This window comes from Crinia signifera, chromosome 8 (genome assembly GCF_055691185.1).
Source record: "Crinia signifera chromosome 8, ASM5569118v1, whole genome shotgun sequence".
NCBI lineage: Eukaryota > Metazoa > Chordata > Amphibia > Anura > Myobatrachidae > Crinia > Crinia signifera.
The window spans coordinates 22769519-22794804 of NC_139224.1; the positions used below are offsets into that span (position 1 = coordinate 22769519).

Sequence of the window (25286 nt, forward strand, 5' to 3'; positions counted from 1 at the left end):
ACCGACCCGATTTTTTACATTGGAACCAATATTAAAAGCCCCCCAGACCCCATTTTTCATTGTATGCCCCCCCCATTGTTAACGCCACGATCAACGTGAACCCGAAGCGTGGCGAGCGGCGTCTGTACGCGTCCTCCGACCTTTTCATACCCCCACTATCCACGGAGTTGATTTTATATAGTGTGGCGAGCGCAGAGAGCCACCGCGCCCGAAGCGTGGCGAGCGCACTTACATTACTTCAGACATATTACGCGTAGGCTCGCTGCGTTCGCCATGCTTCGGGCTCGGTGGCTCGCTGCGCTTGCCACACTATTTAAAGTCAACTCCACGCCGTCGTGGATAGTGGGGGTATGAAAAGGTCGGAGGACGCGTACTGACGACCCTCGCGGGCTCGCTGCGCTCGCCACGCTTTGGGTTGGCGTTCATCGTGGGGTGGCGTTAACAATGGGGGGTATTTGACATACAAATTACCCATCTGGGTGGCTATACAATCAAAAATCGGGTATGGGGGGCCATTTAACATTGGTTCCTATGTAAAATTATAATGGCATGCAATGGACCCGATTTTTACATTGTCGGGAAAGCTGTTAAAAAGCCCAAAATCGGGGCAGTGGGGTCCCATTGCATACCTTAAGTTAAGGTATGCGATGGGACCCGACGGGTGACCTGCTAGGAAACAAGTACCAAATGACCCAGCACTCAATATTTCCAGGTAATTGCCGGGTCGCATCTCTAAAAGGGGTATAATACCCCTTTACTACTTTAATACAACTAGATTGTAAGCTCCTCAGAGCAGGGCCTATTCCCTCCTGTTGTCAAAGCCCTCTTACCTTCACATTTCACTCACAGCTCTCCCATACTCAAACACTCGGCAACCATCTTCGTCCACATACTCAACTCCATCTTTGGCCACCAGCTCCTAGTAGCACAAGTCCTCACTACTTACATTTAAGCTGTAATGTGTATTGAATTGTGGCACTCTTTGTTACCTGTACTCTATTTTTTTTATTTATTTACTGTTAAGTTTAATTTGATCTCCCTGTACTTTTCCTCTGTACGGCGCTTCAAAACACTTGTTGCGCCTTTATAAATAAAATTATAATTATAAAAATGTCAACCCGGTAATTTGCTGAATTGCAGGAGTATGTCTTCAATGTAAAAGGGTCAACCTGGATTGCAAATTCCAGGTCGCCGACCCTGGTAAAATTCCCAACACCCCCCCCCCCCCCCTCCATCCCATCCCATCTCATTGTCTCTACTAAAGGTTTCTGAACTTTGTGCAAGCTGCCATCTTGCCACTTAAACTTCTTCTGCAGAAATGTAGGTGCTCCTGTGCAGTTCAGTGCTTGGCGCATCACAGATGGCTTCTGCTCTGCACCCTGGCAGATTTTTCCTTAGAAAATATGGCACAAAATGTCATCTTCATTCAGCATCCAGTTTACATTTTAGTAGTATAAAAGAAAGGAGGGGTCCGATGGTGTGTGGAATAACAGGATTTCACTTCCAAATATTTAGCATTAAGAAACTGTTCAGAATACTCACCCACTTTATACAGTGATCTCTCGGACAGATTCTGGTGGTAAAACCGCAGCCTTCTCCGTTACATAAGTGGCACTGAATGATTGTGGGCATGAGTGATAATAGTTTACCATTCTGTACAACGTCCTGGAGTGTTTGGTTGATCTATTTAATCCTCCCGACCGTTGTTCATCCAACTCCAGGCTGTCAATGGTGATTGTCGCCATGCTGCTTCCATTGTATGGGGATGCAACAGCCCGTTGTTCTTCCTATAATCTCCCCACCAGGTCCTAGGCACTAATCATGCAGTCTATAGCCAGTTGCCCTGTAGTCCTGCAGAATGGCCGCAGGAAGTAAGACATTGGAGATGTCGTAGCTGCATACGGCCGCAAACACACCCCATAACAGTTACAACATTCTAATTTAGCATCACTCGTAGGATAACGCGGAAGTTATCCTCACATTTCAGACTTGATTCCCATATCCCTGTGGGTTCACTAACACCTTGCACCTTGGTCTACTGTCTCATATTCATAAACATCCATAATGTGTATAATTGTGTATGACAATGTGTAACGCTTTCACTCCTTGTATGATGTATGTAGCTGGCTGCATCCTACAACCCTGTATGATAAAGTTCTGATTATTATTCTGTTGTCTCTTCTATAAATCTAATTTTTGTAATGTCCCTTGTAGCCTTAAACTGTCGGAATCCCCGTGACGTACAACAGGACAATCCTCTGCTATCAATGGTGATAAGACAATGATCCTGAAACGTTTCTGAGGTGAGATCACAGCTGGAGACCGTATATACGTGTCTACAGCCTAATCTTTATTTGTGTTTTATATAAATAGTGGTAAAAATAAAAAATAAGCCGTATACAGCAAAGAAGTTTGTGAAACGCACAATTTGTACTTTCATAATTGGGTACTTGTTTCCTAGCACGGCGCCTGCGATTTTGATTGTATCCATCGGGTCCTAAAAAATCGCGTCGATCGCATTGCATGCAACCAAATCGCATGCGATGCGATCGATACGATTTTTACATCGGAACCAATGTAAAATGGTCCCTGAGACCCGATTTTACATTGGGCCCAATGTTAAATGCCCCCCAGACCCCAATTTTTATTGTATACCCACCCTGATGGGTCAAATGCCCCCCATTGTTAACGCCACCCCACGATGAACGCCAACCCAAAGGGTGGCGAGCACAGCGGTACACATCCTCCGGCCTTTTCATACCCGCACTATCCACGTCGGCGTGGAGTTGATTTTAAATAGTGTGGCGAGCGCAGCGAGCCACCGAGCCCGAAGCGTGGCGAGCGTGCGCATTACTTCACAGGTATTACGCGTCCCCTGGCGAGGCTCTCTGCGCTTGCCACGATTCGGGCTCGCCACACTATATAAAATCAACTCCATGCCGACGTGGATAGTGGGGGTATGAAAAGGTCGGAGGACGCGTACGGCCGCCCTTCGCGGGCTCGCTGCGCTCGCCACGCTTTGGGTTGGCGTTCATCGTGGGGTGGCGTTAACAATGGGGGGGGGGGGCATTTCACATGTAAAATACCCATAAGGGTCGGTATACAATGAAAAATCTGGTCCATTGGCCCATTTAACATTGTTCCCTATGTAAAATCGCGTCCACCGCAACGGTCGCATCGCATGCCTTAACTTAGGGCATGCATTGGACGCGTTTTTTTAATTGTTGGGGAAAAGGCTAAAAATAGCCCTCAAATCGCGTCGGTCGTGTTATTTTGTTATGTATGTTTGTGCATATATACATATAGTATATGCATTGAATCATTATTGATGTATCAGTTATCAATGATGTATTGTCCCCTGATTGGTACAGTATATGGCTCGCTCACGCGATTCATTACAATGATCTTCCAACATGTAGCGAACAACTCCTTTGAAATTAATGATGTGTGTGTATATGTGTGAAAAAAATTATAATATATAAATCTATGCCATATGATTAAACATACGTTATTTTAAAAACGTTAAGTCCGCTAGCGGGAGAATCCCATAGGGGCAGATTTATTAAGCTTGTGAAGTGATAAAGTGTCTGGTTTTTATCACCGGCCAATCAGCTCCTAACTGTGAAGTTACAGGCTTGGTTTGAAAAATAACAGGTAGGAGCTGATTGACCGGTGATAATAACCAGACACTTTATCACTTCACCGAGCTTAATAAATCTGATTCCTAAAGTGATTAAACTTTATTAGAGTACATTAAGGGGGGGGGGGGATGGATTCAATCCGGGATTCCAACTATCGGAACATCCCGGTAGTCGGAATCCCGGGGCATTTTAATTTCTTCAGACCGTAACTCGACAGCCACAATTCAACGTTCCGGCTGTCGAGTGTCGGAAAGTCCATAAATCGGCAAAAACCACGGATTGCCAAAAACCCACCGTGAATTTGGACAAAACAGATCCAACTTTTAAAAAAATCGGATCTGACACCCTTCAAGCTGTCGTTAACGGCTGAACCCCTAAATTGTACTGTAGTATATATTATTCTAAATTTATTTTAGAATACAGCTGTTATTTATTTATTTTTTGCTGTGTATCGCAGTTTTTTCAATTTAAGATATAAAAAAAGAAAGCCCTGAAAATAAACCTCATCTGGCGGCGATCCCGTTGGCTTATCTAGAGGACGGGTTGTAGATAGGAAGAACACAGGAACTTGTGTCTTCATTGGGAAGCCTCTCCCTTTCCCTTATTTTGAGGAGTTGGATAAGTGACAGCGTTCACCTCTGCTCTAAAATCGATGACTCATACGCATATGTAGTGTGTCGGCAGAAAGGCGGCCGGGTGGCTAAGTGTGATTGCAGGTAGTGCAGAGCATTTCAGATTTGTTTGCTAAGAACGATTTCATTCTTGTTCATCTCTCTGGACGGGTGTCGGATGGGGTCCCGACAGTCATTTACCCGACGTCGGGATCCCGACTGTTAAAACACCGACAGACGGGTTCTTGACGGCCACAAGCTATTCGCCCTCGTGGGGGTCCACGACCCCCATGAGGGAAAATAGAATAGGCGGCGAGCGTAGCGAGCCAACGTGCCCGCAGCGTGGTGAGTGCAACATGCCCGCAAGGGGCTTTGTTGCGCTCACCATGCAATCGGGATCCCGACGTCGAGCTAATGACTGTTGGGATCCCGACTGTCGGAACCCTATACCACACCGCTCTGGGCATGTAATAACCACCTGTACAGCAGATCTTCCATCGGACGTTCGCACCAAAACCCCCCCCAGCTCAACATACCTGACTTTGTCTCATAAAGCCACAATATTTGGGTGATTTACCCAAAGTGGTTACATCCAGCTAACTCGTTGGAATGGTGCCGTGCTTGTATCACAAAGTACATAACATAAGGCCCATGATGTTCAGCAAGGAACACAGTTATTAGGAATGTAGTCTTGCAGGAGGGCTGGTGTATAGGGGAAGACCTCAACACCAGGGTCCTGTTAACTGGAGTCAGGCCCCCAGATGCCCTCTTCCAGATATTCCTGCCACCGGTTGTCCTCCCCAGCTAAGCCCTTCCCAGGCAAGTGACCACTGGGACTGCATGGGATGGAAGTATGCACCGCGGGCATAAAGTTCCTTTCAATTATCCCAACAGTCCTATTTGTTTTGGTCCCTGGAGGAGAAAATATGTGTATGGCTGGGGGGGGGGAGCATTGTCATATATTTGTATATCTATTCACACTGAAGGGAGAGCCCGGGGCCAGGTATACGGTCCCTGTATCGACTAATCGTCGACCGTGACTGCACCTGAAAATAATTGACATAGGCCGGCATTGACAGACATCGACACAAGCTTAAAGTTGACATAGCTGACACTCAAAAGGTTTACGCGAGTTTTTCGTGTATTTTTTTTTTTTTTTTTACTGTAGTCGGACTCGTACTATGCAAGTGGGCATAGAGTGAGAGTGGAATCGTGTGCTCGTCACGTGGTACACTTATACAGGGTCCGTGTCAACATAGACACCATAAAAAGTGTACATCTCATGACCATCTCAACTATAGTTTATGTTGACCTTCTGCCAGTGTCGACCTATGTCCACCATTTTCAGGTGTCAACCTAGTCACTGTCAACTCACTATACCGTAACCCTGGGGACGGTTTGCAGTGAGGCCACGCCCATTCACCACAAGGATCCGGCCCCTTTTAGAGACTCATACCTTCACTGCTCAACAGATCCTGCTGTCCTGCATATCAGTGTTTGGAGGTACTGCATGAGTAAATAATAAACAGACGTTAATCTGGTTTGAATTTGGGGGTTAAAACCGTCCTTTAGAACATTTGATATTATCCTGTTCCCCGTATATAGCTGGGTAGCGAGGCTTGGAGACTGGTACACGGTAATATCATTGGTTGAATGGTAGAACATGCAAATAAATGCCTTTAGCAGCAAGGATCAGTGAAGCTGCTGCTTTTGTCTGCATTCACAATTGAACCACTTTGCCTGCACCTTGTATCCATTTGAATAGTGTTCCCATTGTAACTAATTAAGTGTAATTTCACACATACTGTTCGGTAATTAGTGTGACTCATACATTGTAATAACCCCTCTATAGGTTTGCAACCAAAGGCATGCAGACGCACAAATAACACAATCCTGCAAGCGAGCTTCGTTAACTCTATGGGGTCCATGCTTGCAGACCTTGGCGCGCACTTCTCCGTGCCAACCTGCGTTACGTCGGTGTTAACAGCCGCATTCATCTGTTTAAGAAATCTTCATATTTGTGACTGATGTAATTACAAAGGTTTTAACACTGTTATCGAGTGCGGCGGAAATTGTTTTCACATCCTTCCCGCGAGGTCCCTCACAGCAACAGCTTGGAGCCTGTTGCAAAGTGTTTGTTGTGAATCCGAAAACAACACTTGCACCTTAGTCTAATTCATTATTTAACAAAGTGGTGGCAGAAATGAAGATGTATAATTGTTTTTCTATTTTGCTTTACGTAACTGAGGGACCCGGGTTTGGGTGTACAATTAGCATTACTTGAATGTTATCCTTCTACCCGCTCGCCATGCCCATGGTGTGACCGGCATACACCTGTCTGTGGTGGGCTCCCGGAACTGACCACAGTTTTTTTTTCATTAACGCCATGTCCTCTACCCCCTTAATGTTATGCAACTCTGCCATATCTTGCATCTCTGACCCACTCTGTACAGTGGCCGGACCCCTTTTTTATACCACTGGTATTATTTTATATATGTATAGATAAAAATAACCTCTTCATTATTAATTTTAGTTATTTATATAGCGCACAAATTCTGCAGCACTTCTGTCACGCATTTCACGCAATGGAGCTTACAATCTATATTCCCCACACACTGGGGTTAACTTTATTCATCAGAAGTCAATTAAAGTGCCAGTTTGCTTGGTGTGTGTAAAGGAACCGGGGAAGTCGTAGGGAACCAGCACAAACACAGAGAGACCATACAGACTCCACACACTTTAGTTCGTCAGGAATTGACCTCAGTTCTATAAAGCTGGGAACGCACAATTCAATTTTAACGAACGATATTCACATAAACGATACCGTGATCTTCGTGCATATCGTTCAGTGTGTACCCGCTATATTGTAAATGATGCCCATTCCCGCGGATTGTTAACAATTAGCCATATTGTCTGAACATGCAGCCTATCTGCCAAATATCTTCATTGACTGCATGTTTGGTGAGGGTCCAAGTGACGGCACTGAACGATCACGATATCATTCGGTGTTTACCCGCGGGTTGTTCGTTTGCTCGTCGCCGCCAACAACAGACGGTGTGCCGCATATCGTACAGTAGGTGTCATTCTGATCTGTTCGGAATCCGAATTCGACCCCGTTTCGATGATTGTTGGACTGCGCACGCGCACAGTCTTTTGTGTGCATGTGCAGGATCACTGTGTGCACGGCCTCGGGCAAGTCCTCTGGGACTTGGATACCGAGTCAACCAGAATCCAAACCAGTGTGTACGAACCTTAAGACAGTGATGCTTACCACTGCAGGCAGTCGCCACCTGTTGTTTTTGGTACATTTTTTTTTTCTTTTCAATACAAGATTTGAGGAATTGGGTGGCTCTGGTTCTTGTGTGTAAATAAGCTATTACTGCTTCTGATTAATAAAGAAAGTTATTGAAGTTTATCATACTGTAAAAATGGTTATTTTTAGCATCAGCATGAATAAGAGATGACTGAATGCATCTGAGGGAAGCACCTCCTGGGGAAGCCCCCCTCCCCCCCCCCCTGTGTAACAATCATTCAATCATTATTTGTTCCTTTTCTCCAGACAGTAGTAGGAATCAAGTTTTCCTCCCAAAAGTATTTAATGAAATAAAGCATGTTCTATCACTCAAGAAAATATGGCACGGTTCACATACCTTAGCAAGTTCGGTTCTGATTTCTAATATCATGTACAGAAGCGGTCCTGCATCAGAGATTGCGTTTGTAAACTTAACACGGGCACTCAATGGTCCATTGCACTGCCTGGCTGGATCGCCAAGATCCACCAAATGGCATTGGCTAGACTGGATAGGTCTGACCATACAACACGCAAGCTTAGGGGCCGTGTGACCTTGCGATAGCACCACGTAGCGTTTGTGATGCTCTCATTATACCTTTATGGCTGTATATGGTTAACCGCAATTAACACTTAAACCTTAATGAAATAACTGAGATTAATGAAAGCACTCAGCCGAGACAGATGGATACATTTAGATTAAAGGTCCAAACCAATAACCATATGTATTTATTCCCAGGGGACACAAAGGGGTAACAATGTAACACAGTAGTCACACAATATGAATCATTGATACAATATTACAATAATATATAACATTCACAGGGGATAACAAACGCAAGTACAATCAGCAATATACAACTACACCAATACAAAAGTAACGGGTGGTCCCGACAGGCATTCACCCGACATCGGGATCCTGACTGTCAAAACACCGAGAGCCGAGTTCCCGACGGCCACCTGCTATTTTCCCTCGACCCCCATAGAGGGAGAATAGAATAGGTAGCACAGCGTAGCGAGCCACCGTGCCCGCAAGGGGCTTAGTTGCGCTCACCATACTGTCTGGATCCGGCCAGTCGAGATAATGACTGTCGGGATCCCGACTGTCGGACCCCTATACCACACCCAAAGTAACCGTTCCCGTCATACATACGCAGTGCTTCCTGGGCCAGGAGTCTGTAGTCCAGATTGATCACAGCGTAGTGAGCTCCTGGCCCAGGGACCAGTAATTTAAAGGGACAAACATTAGGATCCAGGAGATCTTCCATTGGTCAGGGGGTCAGCTTTCACCTCTTCTGATTGGCTTAGTCCAGATGCACAGTTGTATCTTTGTCCCACGCTCGTTACCTTGCCCTGGGGGTCCTGCCGAGAAGCTGGTTCAAACTGACTATTATATGTCCCCTTTCCATGTGGCAATACTTTCATTATTATTACTATGGTTCATAACCTGCGAATAATACGTACTACTATTTCCCTTCAGTCACCGGAATCCTGCGCATGCGAAGCCAAACCCAGTGATACCAAACATGAGTGAAAGAAGATATGTTTTAACCTTTTACTATGTTTAGTGCATGTTAAGCTAAATTACTTTGTTTTAATATTATGAGAGTATAAGTATAAGACTATGTGTAACATCTGCCATTTACAAGCGCATATTCTCTCACTCCCGTACGCACTTTACGTAAATACACGAACGCAAATGGCGGCCATGATACTCTAAAGGCCCCCATACACTAGGGCGACTTGTCCTTAGGACAAGTCGCCCCCGACTTCCCCCCTGAGCTTCCCCGGCTGCTCCCCGGGGGAGCTTGATTAGATTGGCACTTGATGTGCCATTTTTTACATGTGATAAATCGTCTCGATTTATCACATGTAAAAAACCCAGGGAGCAGGGGGGGGGGGGGGGGGGCTACAGAGCAGGGCTGCTGGTGGGAGCAGGGGGGGGCTGGGGACGCTGCGGGGGACACAGGCGGCATAGAGCCGGGCAGAGGGAGCCGGGAGCTGTCAGTGCTAGAAAAAAAAGCCTATACAATGAATGGGCAGCCTGTGATTGGCTGAGCGCTCTCTCAGCCAATTTCTGACTGGCTGAGAGAGCGCTCAGCCAATCACAGGCAGCCCATTCATTGTATGGGCTTTTTTTAATTATTCAGTACTGACAGCTCCCGGCTCTCCCTGCCCGGCTCTATGCCGCCTGTGTCCCCCGCAGCGTCCCCAGCCCCCTTGCTCCCTCCACCGCCGCGCCGCCCCACTAGGTCCCAAGTCGGGTGGTCGGACGTGCAGCAGGTCCGACCATCCGACGCAGATCTGATGCGCACGGGACCGCGCATCGGATCTGAGGGGACATCAAAACTAGCCGATTTTGGTCCGATTTCGGCCAGATCAGTCGGATCTGGCCGAAATCGGACCAAAATCGGCTAGTGTATGGGGGCCTTAAGGCAGGCATGTCCAAACTGTGTCCCTCCAGCTGTCATGCCTTGCCACAGTTTTGATATTAGGGAATGCTAAAACCATGGCAAGGCATGCTGGGATGTGTAGTTTCACAACAGCTGGATGGCCACAGTTTGGACATGCCTGCTCTAAGCTGTGTGTAGACGCATTCAACTTTGACACAAGCGATAACATGAATATCACTAATTGTTAAATCTGCCCGATAAGGGTTTGTAGGTGCAACAATTTACTCCAGAACCATCAACCAGATCTGTGTGTTGGACAAATAATAAAAGGCATATAATCGATGTGCCTGTAATAAAGAGCTTAACCCCGGGGCTCAGCTTTTCCTCCTGTTTCTTTAAAGTTAGCAGTGCTCTGTATTCTAGGTTACAAGTATGAAACTCAGAACAGTCCCGATGAGATAATAGCCTAATTTAATATTAATATAAAAAGCGAATTTTCCTCCAGAGTTGTTTGAACTGCGAGCGTTCCAGGGCACACACTGTAGTCCAGCATCCAGAATATTCAGTAGAAATCTCCTGTAAGTGGAAGTGCATAAAACCTCATTTGTCTGCGGAATCCGCCAGCCCTTCTCAAGGCCTCACTAACAAAGCATCAATCCAGACCGGCCATCTTCCTGCAGGACTGTGTGGAAGTTGGGGAGACAATGTTTATTCAGGAGGGCTTATTGACGGTGGGAAAAAGAGACAAAATATGTTGCTGGCTTCTACCTGTTTGTGTGTGACTCACAGCCGAAGCCGGCGTTGGGATCTGTTCCTCCAAATACTGGAGGCTGGCTTTCTGCAGACTTACTTCTGACTATCTATCTATTCACCCATATATGTTCTTTTAGCCTATTAAAGATCTGTCCTCCTACCTACTGTATAAACAGTCCATAATGAAATGAACAGCACTCGGTCTTGTTATATAAAAATCATGTAATAGAAATACAGAGATAAGACCAACGTTTCAAAGTGCACAAGGTACATTTCATCAGGGTGGCACTTTTTTTATTTATTTATATTCATTCAAGACCCAGAGTACAGAGTTCATTTTAGTTTTGAATTGTTGTTCCCCTGTATGTTAATCTGTATGCACATTAGAGGCTATTTTAAACGATATTCACGACATCGACCTTTTACGTTTGTTTAGTCTAGTGTGTATGCGCTATATCATTGCCGATGCTCACTTCTATGGGTCATGGCGACCTTCTCTGTTGTCTGTACATGCAGCTCAATCTCAGGATTTCGTCAACTACCGTTCTGCTCCCGGATGTGGCCGCTGACGATATCGTTTGTGAAATCGCAGTGTGTAGCTACTATGTAGGTCATTCTCATTTGGGCGGAGGGGGGGTGAATTCAGCCCTGTGCTGATGGTTTGTGGATGGTACGCATGTGCAGGTCCACTGTGCGAACGGCCGCAGGAATTTACAATGTCGCCGGGCCAGATGCACAGAGCGGTGCGGGCCGGGGGCGTGTGGCGGCGAGGTCGGGTGTCGCCTGTTGGAACGCCCAGCGTTTCCTGGGCATCCCCATGAAAATGCTGGGCATACCCATGGGAGTGCAGGTGTGCCAATATGTCGTGGGGGTAGGCGGCTGGCGGCACATGACGTCACATGACATCACATGACATCAGCCACCCGCCGTGTCTTCACCCGGAAGCCCGCAAATATAAGTCTCCACTGACTTTGCGAGCCCTGGAGAAATCATTCGATGGTTGGCAACTATCAAATGATTATTATGGCTGCGGGCACATGCGAGGGGATGCAGGGGGGCATGTAATCGCCGGGTTGGCTTCGCAGCCTACCGAGTCAATCAGAATCATGGCCTTTGTGCCCGATTCAGAACTGATTGCTGGGCTGCTAATCTTCGAAGCCCGGAGATCGGGTAAACGCCTCCCCTGCAGATTGCTCTGCTTGCTTCATTGCTTCCCTGTAAGGTCTGTTTATCATCCATGCAAAAATGGGGTTCGGGGGAGGTGGAGGTAACAATCCGCACACTGATAATTCTGACCCTTCTGGTTATTTTGGGTCTATAGGGACCGCCTTTTCATAAATTTTCTCGGTGGCGGGGGTGCTATCCGGGCAAAAATTGGTAAGGTACAATCAAGGAAGAGGAAAAAGACTTTGCACTATGGATGCACACCTAGAAAGATATTTTTTAAAAAGTTTGGTACTTTATTGAACTACTTGTTTAAGAAATAAGGGAGAGTTGATCCGTGTTTGTTGAATTTGTAAGTCTTATCGACTTATAAATTCAACGAACACGGATCAACTCTCCCTTATTTCTTAAACAAGTAGTTCAATAAAGTACCAAACTTTAAAAAAAATATCTTTCTAGGTGTGCATCCATAGTGCAAATTCTTTTTCCTCTTCCTTTACTGTTTATCATCCAGGCAGGCTGTGTATTCTGTGTATCTGTATACAGAGAGACCTCATGTACTGAATCCATGACACACAGGGCAGTATTCAATGACAAAATTCGGCATGTGCAGTGAATCCTGTTTAGGATTCGCTGCACTGTCGCCGTGTTCCGGAGGGCTGGAGCCTTCGCTGCCAGCCCTAGCTGTCACTCTATTCAGTACCGCAGAGGCTAGCTGCCCCTGACGGCGATTCTTAACCCCTGCTGCGGACGCCGCAGGGAGCCGGGGGACGGCGGCAGGCAGGGAGATGGAAGTCTCCCTGCCTGCCCCGGAATGTATGTGGGGGGGAGGAGGGCTCCCCGGAACCCAGGCAGCACAAGCTGCCCCCCGGGAGAGCTAGCAGGGGACCATGTAGGAGCCGCTAGCACTGCTCCCGATCGTGCATATTTAGAGCGGGAGCAGTGAATATATAAATATGTAATGAGCGGCTCTCGGCCCCCTGCTCGCTGTTATGTGTAAAAAAAAATAAAAATATGTAATTAAATATATATTCATGTGCTGTAAGCACATGAATAAAAATAGCATGCCTCTTCAGATAATAAAATTTCTGATTTTTTTTTTACACCAAATTAAAAAAACTCCTTTATTTTAAAAGTTCACATTCCACTTCACCATAAAAAGATGGCGATTGCTACACTGTGACACACGGCGAAAATCACTTAGAAAGCAATTCGTCAACTTCTCATTGAATACACTCACGGCGAATCACATTGAAAAACCCATTGAAAAACCGAATTGTCCTTCATTCACTGTTCGCCATAGGCGAATATTGCACGTTGAATAGGGTGATTCACTTTTTCAGTAAAAAGATTCACCTTCGAGCATGAAAATAGCACACATTCACCGTAGAACATGGCGAATCAGCCTCATTGAATACTGCCCACAGTCCCTGCAAATGCATCTACATGGATTCTCCTCTGATGATATACCGGACTTCTGGGAAAGCATAGAAGCAGACCATTATTTAGTAAAAATTGCCAGATGGTACATAAACCTCCATAAATGGAAGCGTCATGCATTTTGAAATTTTGAAACTCATCACATATAATTCAAATATCACTGTGATTCTGTATGTCTTGCGATGACGTGCGCTCCCACACAAAGTACGGACAGGCAGTAATCACATCTAGGGTCACATCACATCTATGGCCCGATTCAGACCTGTCCACTAAGCTGCATCATTTCGGAGCCTATCGAGCAGGTAATGCCGCCATCCAGGCAAATTACCCCTGCACTAATCCCTCAATAATTTCTCTTACCCCGTGCCCGGTGCTCGCAGCTGGTTTATCGATGTCCGCGTGGGTTGCAAATTTGCAGTCCTCCGAACAGAACTGAATTAGGCCCCTAGTCCAGATCGCACGCTGTTTTAGAGTATCGCATGGGATTTGAACGATATACAATGCGATCTAGTACAAAGCGCACACTGCACATATCACACCATGGCCCTTATTCAGATCTGATCGCAGTACAAATTTGTTTGGAAAATGGGCAAAACCATGTGCACTGCAGGTGGGGCAGATGTAACATGTGCAGAGAGAGTTAAATTTGGGTGGGGTGCGTTGAAACTGAAATCTAAATTCCAGTGTAAAAATAATGCAGCCAGTATTTACCCTGCACAGAAACAAAATAACTCACACAAATCTAACTCTCTGCACATGTTACATCTGCCCCACCTGCAGTGCACACGTTTTTTCCCATTTTCCAAACAAATTTGTACTGCGATCAGATCTGAATAAAGGTCCTTGTGTGGGCACCTTTTAGAGTTTTACAGTTTTCATTTCAACACTTGTTGCAGAGATCTTGTTTTCTGTGTTTGACTGGTATGTTTATGGACTTGACTTTTAATATGTAACCTCTCTGCTTTTTTTAATGTTTTTTTGTTTGTTTGTTTTTTGTTTTCAAACCCACATTCAAAATAACCGTTAAATGTTGGCTATACTAGAAATGCCGTGGACTTCAAACCAAAGCACAATGGCTGCTTTCCATTCAAGGTCTTGTTTTCATTTCCTAGTCTACTACAATGCCCAGCACTTGCTCTTCTGTAAAGTCAAAGCTTGCCTGGATAATGGTCTGCATTTTATACTTCCGTCCTATATATTTACAGAGTACCTGTCATCTACACATAACAACGCCACGGTACACCGCCGTGCTGGTGCACCTAGATGCTGCGCGGAAAGGGGGGGAAATCTTATATGATGATATTATATAGCACTACTTCAGTTCAAAGTTCTTTACATCTGCAGATAATACAAAATACATAAGAAAAGCAGACAACCCTAAATGTTGCGGACGCATTGTACTCCTTGTTGACTATGTCTACGTTTTTGACTGTCCACCTTCCCATTGTCGACCAAATGCTTGTGTCGAACTTCCGACCCTGTGTTTTTTATTTTTTTGCAGCAATAGGTTTAAATGTATCCCCATAGCCTGACTCCATTTAACGATCAGCAGCTGTCTGTTATTGGACACAAATATCATTTTTGCAATGCTGTGCGCTGTGTTTAACGCTTTATATTTTATCTGTTTTCTGCGCTCCCAAAATACAAAAAGTATGTGCAGCCCGTACATTTTGTGCTAAATCGCATCGCATCGCATCTAGTTCAAAAAGCACTTTTTTTTAAACACATCACATGCGTTTTGAACCAGATGCTATGTGATCTAGTGCAAAATGCACATCGCACCGTGAGTGGGCACCATACAAATCATTTTAACCAACCCAAAATTAGATCAAATGTGGTTATCTCGATCGGTAAAAAGTTGTCTCTCTCTCTCTTATTAAAATGAGCTGAAAAATATTGTCTGTTTTAGTTAAGAGCAATATATTAGCAAAAAAGTTAATATTTTAACAAATTACTTTGGTTGCCGTTTAAATGGAAAACAATTGAAATAATATACAATGTTGCCATTAAATTCAACCATTACTTTTATACTTAAAAGGGATTTGTTAAATGGATTTTAGAACCACTTTGAAGGTGTTCCCATCACAATACTGCATTATTAAGATGCCTGTAATAAATTAACAAAATTCACGCTTCACATTTAAGGCACTGTATAAATTTATTGTGTAATAATATTTTTCAGATATTAATATGGTACTTGTTTCCTAGCACGGTGCCACCGATTTTGGTTGTACCCATCGGGTTGGAAAAATCGCGTCCATCGCATGCCAACCAAATCGCATGCGATGCGATCGACCCGATTTTTACATCGGAATCAATGTAAAATGGTCCCTGAGACACTATTTTACATTGATTTCAATGTAAAAAGCCCCAAAACCCCCCATTTTAATACCACCCCCCCCCCCCTCATGTTTTAAATGCCCCCCCCCCCATTTGTAACGCCACCCCACTATTGATGCCAACCCGAAGCGTGGCGAGCGCAGCGGTACACGTCCTCCGACCTTTTCATACCCCCACTATCCACGTCGGCGTGGAGTTGATTTTATAAAGTGTGGCGAGCGCAGCGAGCCACCGTGCCCAAAGCGTGGCGAGGGGACACGGATACCTTCACAGGTATCCGCGTCCCCTCGCGGGCTTCACAGGTATCCGCGTCCCCTCGCGGGGATCGCTGCGCTCGCCACGCTTCGGGCCCGGTGGCTCGCTACGCTCGCCACACTTTATAAAATCAACTCCACGCCGACGTGGATACTAGCGGTATGAACAGGTCGGAGGACGCGTACCGCCGCCCCTCGTGGGCTCGCTTCGCTCGCCACGCTTCGGGTTGGCGTCAATAGTGGGGTGGCGTTAACAATGGGGGGGGGGATTAAACATACTTTTTAACCATATTCAATGTGAAATGGGCCATATTGGCCCATTTCACATTGTCACCTATATAAAATCGGGTTGATTACGTTGATTTTCACTTTACAAATAATTTAACATTGTTCCCTATGGGAAAATCGCGCTGATCGCGTTGGTCGCATCGCGACCCCTTATTACACCAGCAAATTAGCTGGTGATTGACAGAAAATCGGGTCCATCGCGTTGATTGTATGCCTTAAGTACCTTAAACTTAAGGCATACAATCAACGAGATGGGCGCCGTGCTAGGAAACAAGTACCATTAATATTATTTTCGATTAAAACCCTTCTGTGTTTCTCCGTATTTTGTACTGTCGCGGGACTGTTTAAAAGGACCAGATAGAGCTAGGTCTACTTGTTCCCATGGTATTCCGCAAGAATATCACACGGTATAAATGTGATTATCTTGGCGATTTGTGTATAAGTAATGCACTTGTTTGCTTCTCAGGTGTCGTAGGTTGTGGCTGGTGACTTTTTGCAATGTCTTCAAGGAAAATCTACAAAAACAAACCTTATCTTATTTGATTAGCCATGCATCACGTGCCCTGAATGACTCGGATTTACTTTATTTAGTGGAAAAACCTTCCTGCCAACCCCCTTTGCTGTCAGATGTTGTCAGGCATGCTTGACCGCTGTTGCAATAAGTAGAGATCCGTTTTGTCTTGTTGACTGTGTACATGGTAGAGAGGTAAATGGTGCACTGTATCTATTACACATGGAAAGGGAAGTGTGAAACTAAACCTAGTCTTTGTGTTCTATTCCTTACTTTATATCCGACTGATTAGAACACATCGGGGAGAAATTTACTAAGACGTGTATTCTACTTCACATGGTATGTTGGTATGGGCAGCCAATCAGATCCTGTCTACTATATTCTACAAGGTGTTAAATAAATAAGAAGTAGTTTCTGATTGGTTGCCTATAGCAACATCACATTTGAAGTAGAATACACATCTTAGTAAATTTACCCCATCAGGGGATATAGCAGGACACTATCCGGTAAATTATCAAGGCATGAAGAGAGATAAAGTGGAGAGATTTCTCAGACTGAGTATAGAGATTGAGTTGAGAGATAAAAGTACTGACCAAATCTGCCCCTAACTGTCATTTTATCGAATACAGGGACAGCTGTCTTAAGCCTGATAAAGTGATAAAAGCTATACCTCCCAACTGTGTTTGGAAAAATGACAGTTAGGAGTTGATTGGCTGGTGCGTTATCACTTTCCTTTTTTTTTACCGCTTTTTCATCAGTTTACCAGGCTTAAGGCCCTTATTCTGGTTGGTGCGGTCGAGCCGCATATGCGGCTCCGACCGCACCAGACGAATCCCCGCCCACGCTACGGATCGCCACGGCCGTCCGTACACGGACGGCTGGCGATCCGCACGAAAATGGTGGAGGCGTACGCCTCCACCATGGTGGGAGCTGCCCCCTGCATTCGATGGTCGACGACCATCGAAGGCAGGGCCGCACGCCGCGGCAGCTCCCGCAAGCTGAGACCACACGGACGATTGTCCGTGTGGTAGCTTGTATGGGGGCTGAAAGCTGACATCCGGCGACGTCAGCTTTCCGCCCCCATGAGTGGCGTCATGCCCTCATTACCATGCGTACGCCCCGCGTTTGCATGGGAACGCCCATGAAACGCGGGGCGTATACATAGGGAAATGAGGGACTGAAGCCCCTCACGCCCCTATACGCCCCCTTTGCGGCGTCTAATTTTTTTAAACGGAGATTTCCCCTGCACATGCGCAGAGTGACCTCTGCGCATGTGCAGAGAGAAAACATCGGCGGTACGGCCGCATGCGGGCCGTACCGCTTCAATCTGAATAAGGGCCTAAATTATTTGCCCCACTGTCTGTAATATGGCAGAAGCTAAGCTCTATAGCTCTCCGCAAGCTTTTATCCTGTACACTGTATAAATGTCATGGTCTGTTTCGCACACGTACAGAACATAATATTTATTTTCCCCGCATCAGACTTCCTACTATGGGAATATTACGAGTTGTCGGTAGGAAATAGTTTGGGCAGAGTTTGTATGTGCGGTATCAGTGGCGGGTACGGCTGGCAGAGTTTCTCCCAGCCGCCTCTTCGGACCAGTTGGGAGCTGCATGTGTTGTTGTAAACTGTACAAAGTTATGTGTCGAAGTGATTGAATTACTGGCCCCTGTGGGTGAGTTACTGGAAGGTCAAACAATCTCCGTTTTAATAAATCACTCAGACAGGTGTTTGCCTTTCGGTTGGGGGGAGGGGGCGATGGAAACAAATGTTTGTTAGACTACTTTCTTAATTCTCGAATCTAGAATTTCTGAGCTAAGAAATTAATTGGCAGTCGGCCAGGTCACTTGAGGTTGGTTACCTGTCGGCATTAACTGCCGATTTTGATTCTAATATTAGAATTTCGCAGCGCATAAGGGATGGAACTGTCGTATAATTATAATTATATTAAGGGACTCATTTATGTTGGTGGCCCAGAAATTAATGTTTATCGTCACATAAAGTGTAAATATGGATTTTGTGTTTTTTGTCAGGGGTATTTATGAAATATCCCCTCCCAGGACAGTGGCACTTTTATATCCGTATAGTTCCCAAGGGAGTGATACTAAATTGTGGACACCCATAGAGGGAGAAAGTGTTGAGATTCCGGCGTCGGGATTTCGAACGCCGGGATTCCGACCGTCCGGATTGTAACTTCATCCCATTCCGAATATGTCCTCTGTATGGATTAGCACAGTCTAACCTGATTCTCTTTATCCTAAAAGTCGGCACAATGACTGTCTACCGTGTTTCCCCCATAATAAGACACTGTCTTATTTACTTTTTTGTCCAAAAATACACCACAGGGCTTATTTTTGGGGTAGGTCTTATTTTAATTAACATTAACAGCATTTATTATTCAAAAAGGTCATCTTCTTCAACAGCATCATCATAAGTGTCCATAAACCAAATTCCGCATGCAAGCGTCATTCACAGAAAACGATGGGAGGATGCGCGCTCACTATGAGACGCTGCAGCTTTGATTGGATGCCACTGGTAAATCTTTAACTGACGCAACCATTTTAAATTTAGCTAGGTTCTTATTTTGTGGGTAGGGCTTATTTCTCCAGAAGTAAGGGTAGGTCTAATTATTGGGGCAACACGGTACGAGAATATAAGAAAGTATGTACCACAAACATGGCTGTGGTTTTAATTAACTCCCACCAATAGGTAAAAGAATGACACATCTATAGAAAGAGCGAGAGATCAGGGAGGTGTTACATGCAGATTGTCAGCATACAGACAGAATATTATGTAGCACTGTTCCTCTGTAGCAGGTGCTTTGAAATTTGCAGGGCAGGAAACAAAAATGATTCTGGTTGGGTTTTGTGGCACTGTCGTAGGATGTGTTTGGGGTGTGGACGGCACTGGGGGAATTGACGTAGATTGAATAGTGACAGATGACTGTATCATACTATGCTTGTATACTATGTTTAGTAGTCTTGCTTGTTTTGTAAGTCAATATAGTATTTCTGTCCCTGGATCAGAAAAAAATGACTGGTACTTGTTTCCTAGAACGGCCACAATCGTGAGTGATCGTGGCTCTTAATTAAGGGACACGATCCTCACGATGTGGCCGATTTTTTACAATTTTTTCACTTTGATTGACAGAAATCGGGTCAATCGGTCGGTCGCGACCAATTAAAATCGGCCGCGATGCGACCTACCGATTGACCCGATTTTTCCATAGACTTCAATGTTAAAAAAACTTTTAACATTGAAATCGGGAGGATCGCGTCGGTCTTGTGCCATTATAATGGCACAAGATGAGATGGACTTGATTAAGTCCATCTCACATAGGGTAAAATGATAAAAAAGGTGAAATGGCCCAATATGACCCATTTCACATTTTTTATGTGCCCGCCATGACCCCACGATAGACGTCAACCCGAAGCGTGGCGAGCGCAGCGAACCCGCGAGGGGCGGCGGTGCGCGTCCTCCGACCTTTTCATTCCCCTACTATCCACTAGGGCGTGGAGTGAGAATAGAATAGTGTGGCGAGCGCAGCGAGCCACCGAGCCCGAAGCGTGGCGAGCGCAGCGAGCCCCGCGAGGGGACGCGTATACCTGTGAAGTTAGACGCGTCCCCTCGCGGGGCTCGCTGCGCTCGCCACGCTTCGGGCTCGGTGGCTCGCTGCGCTCGCCACACTATTCTATTCTCACTCCACGCCCTAGTGGATAGTAGGGGAATGAAAAGGTCGGAGGACGCGCACCACCGCCCCTCGCGGGCTCGCTGCGCTCGCCACGCTTCGGGTTGACGTCTATCGTGGGGTCTAGCCCACTTAGTAACATTTGGGGGGGCAATTGAAACAAATCTGGTGAAAAAAAAAAAAAAATCGGGTGAAAAATCGGTCGGTCGGATCGGTCGCATCGTATGCGACCAAATCGCATGCGATGCGATCGATCCGATTTTTTATCTTACGACCACAACGATCTAAATCGTTGTGGCCGTGCTAGGAAACAAGTACCAAATGACTTTTGTACATATTGATACAAATAATTTCTTGTGTTTTTTTCTCCCCACTGTCCTGTACATTTTAATGATGCAGCAAATGGAATCCTTCTTCTGCCATCCATATTATACAACTTTCAGACCGCACTTTTTACCTGTTATTTTTCAGTTTTTTTACCGTTTTAAAATGGTAATTTGTGCAGTCTGAAAGGTGCAGAGTGAATTTACCGGTTCTATTGAACTGGTATTTGTAAACGGTAATAAAGCAGGGTCCTACCCGTCTATGGGTTAAAATGGGTTCAGTGTTGTGAAGAAACAAAAACTGCATTGAAATACCGTTTAAGGACAAAAACTGCATTGAAATACCGTTTAAAGACCTGCGGTGTGAAAGGGGTTTTAGCCGGCAGACCCGTTTTTAGAAAAGTTTTAAAATACCTGGTCAAAGCCAGTTTTGCGGTCTGAAAGCAGTATTAAAAGGCATGAAGCACGTAAGGCTTTAGTGGGCAACTTGCAGTAGTCAGATGCCTCGTTTTCAGAGACTGTATATTCTAAGTTGATTCTTTATGGCAGTGGTTCTCAAAGTCAGTCCTGAGGACCCCACACGTTCACGGTTTCCAGGTCACCAGGCAGGTGCACTCATCACTAACACATTTTAGAAGATCCACAGGTGGAACTAATTATTATCTGAGGACCGACTTTGAGAACCTGTGCTCTATGGTAAATATACAATAGATGGAGTCCTATTGAAGATAGGATGTTGCCCCTAGCAACCAATCAGATTCTACTTATTTGTTTAGAACCTTATAGAAGTTAATGGATAGATCTGATTCGTTGCTCATAGCCAACATCCCCTCTTAGTAAATTGACCCCTCTGATCTAGGAATGACCTCCCACCTTAATTTTTTGTTCTTTTTTGTTCAAACTACCATCAAAACAGTGATATATTATGGTGTACCTTGTAAAGGTCTTAGTTGGGCTTTTGGTTCTGTAAAAGGGATACGGTCCTATAAAAGCCGACATGCATTGGCTCGACCACTGAAGGTCAACGCGCCTTACGTTGTCACCTGAAAGAGGTTGTCACAAGCATTATGTCGACAATGGGAAGGTCGACAGTCAAAAGGAAGTTTTTTATAGCCGACATGTGCCGACAGGCGGTATTTCATGCCCTACCATCCACTAGGGCATGATGGGAGAATAGAAGAGTGTGACGAGCTCAGAAAGCCCCCGCGCCCCAGAAAGCCCGAGTGCAGCGGTACACTTTGCTGGTGTCCATGTCGACTGTTGACAATCAGGACAACAAAAAGGGAAAACCTCATGTCATCCTTTTGACTGTCGACCTTGTCCTTGTCGACCTAATGTTGGTGTTGACCTTCCAACCTTGTCGATCATAGCCATGTCGACCTATTTCAGGTGTCGTCCTAAGGCCTGTTGACTTTCAATGGTCGACCCCACTGCACGTTGGCTAATGTTGGTCAACCCAATGACCCCCATACCCCTGTAAAATGTATTTTCACTTTTCTATTAAACCTACATATTTCTATTGGCTCCAATTAACAAAAACTGGGTGAATTAGCCCCGTAGTGCTAATGTGGAATTTTTATTTTATTTTGGATGATGACGCATTCATCTACTGTATATCGCCCTCTGATTTGAGGAATCGCTATTTGGTTGGCCTGTACGGTCCATCTCCTCTGCTCAGGTCACAGACATGACAGGCGATAGCTGATAGAATCCATGCACTACAAGATTAATGGGGTTTCTAGAGCACATTAGTCAGGGGAGGGCCGGTGGTGGTTGTGATTGAATCACAACAGACTTAAATCATTTCCATTGCAATATTAAATAGTTTCCCAAATCCAAAGATGACATTAAATATCTACTCCAGGTTCTTCACTGGCAAACCTATCAATGATCACAAAAAAATTACCATTTTTATTTTTCACATTTTTTATTTTTTGTATTATATTTTACAGCGCAGCAGTTACCTTAGTCTCATGCTCTTGGATGTTATTTATTTTTATCATGATCCCGTCTATGTACAGAGGTGCAAGATATGTCAGTGGTTTGTAAATATAGGACAACAATAACATACAGTGCTTTTTCTAGGAACACTTTATCTTCCCAATCAATGTAATATTTGTTGTGCCCAGACAAAGGCCACGGACTCTATGAACTGTCCCTGGTATTCAGTCCACGGTCTCCAGCTTGTCATTGTTGGTGAATTTGTGTACTGGTTGCTCTCTGGTGAATAAACAACACAGGCAGAAATCTGCCAGATGACTACACGCCATACTTGCCTACATTTGAAAACTAGTTTCAGGGAGATCATAGTTGAAAATAGAATTTTGCACAGCGCCCCATTGAGGGGGCGTGTCATGCTCCACCTAAAGGGTCGTGGCTAGTTCCATATATGGAGAGATTGTGAACGTGGCACCTAGAAGCGTGGGTGTATATTTTAAATTGACATATCCAAACGTAGATGAGCCCCGAAGCAGAGCTATTATGCTTGGTAAAGTTCTGGGAAATGGCGCTGATGAGTCAATATAAATGTATATATTATCTCTCATTCATTTTTCCCCAAAAAATGTAACAGTATTATGTGGGCTAGGTTAAATGAGGTAGATTGCTAGACTAATGAGGGGGAGAGGGAGATTGTGGCTATATCAGGGAGTCTCCTGTAGAATGCAGGAGGGGAGGTAACTATGGTGCAACAGTGTAATGTGGGCTAGGTTAAATGAGGTAGATTGCTAGACTAATGAGGGAGAGAGGGAGATTGCTGCTATTTCAGGGAGTCTCCTGCAGAATGCAGGAGGGGAGGCAACTATGCTACACGCCTGGGCCATGGACTTTATCTTACAGTCTCATAAACATGTTATAAATTGATTGGAATTTTGGGGGGTATTTTATTGTAGGATTTTGTTTGCCCTGAGTAAATTGCTCCCATTGCACATCTTGCAGTATTGGGCTCATTGGTGAAATTGGCTGCAGTGTTATGCTGTTTTCACACTGTGCGATTTGCACTATCGATTTGGACTATATAGTCAAAATCGCAGAGCACATAAGGGGTTATTTTGGTTCACTCTTTCTGACAAATTCCTTCTTAGATGGACAAAACCATGTGCACTGCAGGTGGGGCAGATTTAACTTGTGCAGAGAGAGTTTTATTTGGGTGGGGTTTAACTTCAAATTGAGGTCTATATTGCAGTTTAAAAATAAAGCAGCCAGTATTTACCCTGCACAGAAACAAAATAACTCACCCAAATCTAATTCTCTCTGCACATTTTACATCTGCCCCCCCCCCCCCCTGCAGTGCACATAGTTTTGTCCATCTAAGAAGGAATTTGTCCGAAAGAGTGAACCAAAATAACCCCCATAGTGCAAATCTCACCGATACAGATGTGCGGCATTGAAATCGAATGTAGAAATATACTGTGCAGCACAATCTATATATACTACTGTATCTCGGAACAAGGGCCAGCATGGCAGCCAAGACTACTGTAGACTAGGGATGGCCATCGACCATCGATGATTCAAAATCATCGATGGTTCATGGCCGATGTTGAATACTTTTGCCATCAATAGGGGAGAACCAGATGGTTTCCTTCCATCGATGGAACAGCAAAACGATGTTTTTTTTTTTTTTTTTTCAAAGTGCCGGGACACCGAGCATAGCTCCGCCCTGACACCTGACAAGCCCCGCCCGACACCTGACAAGCCCCCCCCCCCTGTTTTTGATTGGCCCACAGGCCAATCCCCGCCCCTTGTTTTGATTGGTCCACAGGCCAATCCATCATCCACAACGGATGTCCATCGATATGTAAAAATATTGATGGTCAGCCATTGCATAGTTTAGCACTATCGATGGCCAGTTGCAAAATTGCCATTGATGGCAATGGCAACGATGGCCATCCCTACTGTAGAACGTGCAAATCTAATGTGTTCACTGCAGCATTTGATTGGATGTCCATCTCCTGCCTGAAGCCAGTGTTCATCTAGTAGCACATCTAACAGCAAAAGTGGAAAATCGAATAGAAAATAGTGGAGTGGAAAATCGAATAGAAAATAGTGGAAATCGAAAAGGAGTAGAAAAAACTTCAGAGCAGGTGGAATAGTCCATATCTAATAGAAACCAAATCAAAAACAGAATCGAACTGTGTGTTCGCACCATAATGCTGGGTACACACCAAAACGATTTTGGCACAATCCCATCAATCTCGATCCAATTCAGACTGATTGGATGCAGATTGGATGCAGATTTGGTCAAAATCGTTTGGTTGGATCTGAATTGGATTCAAATCCGATCCTACCTGCTGCAGGTAGGATCTGTAAAAGATCCATTCATCTGAATACAGAGGGGATCAGATTGTATGCAAATTGTATGCAAATCGTATGTTAATCATATGCAAATCGTATGCAAATCGTACAATCTGATTTGCATCCAATCCAAATAGTTTTGGTGTGTACCCAGCATAAGATTCGATTGCTATGCAATCTTTGTTAACTCGTGCTATTTACATACAATTCATGCAATCTACATTCAATCTGCACTATACAGTCATTGCTGCACTGTCTATTTGTTTTTTTTATTTCAGCTGAACGGGAATGCGCATCG

General features: G+C 44.9%; 1 protein-coding gene across 8 annotated transcripts in view; it reads left to right on the forward strand.

The window, feature by feature from the left end:
- Positions 1-25286, forward strand: part of FOXP1 (forkhead box P1) — a 552073-nt gene that overhangs the window by 185984 nt on the left and 340803 nt on the right. For all 8 annotated transcript variants that reach the window (XM_083155991.1, XM_083155980.1, XM_083155981.1 and 5 more), the window contains exon 4: positions 2215-2303. The gene's annotated coding sequence lies outside the window, so the exon portion shown is untranslated. The remainder of the gene's footprint in view (positions 1-2214; positions 2304-25286) is intronic.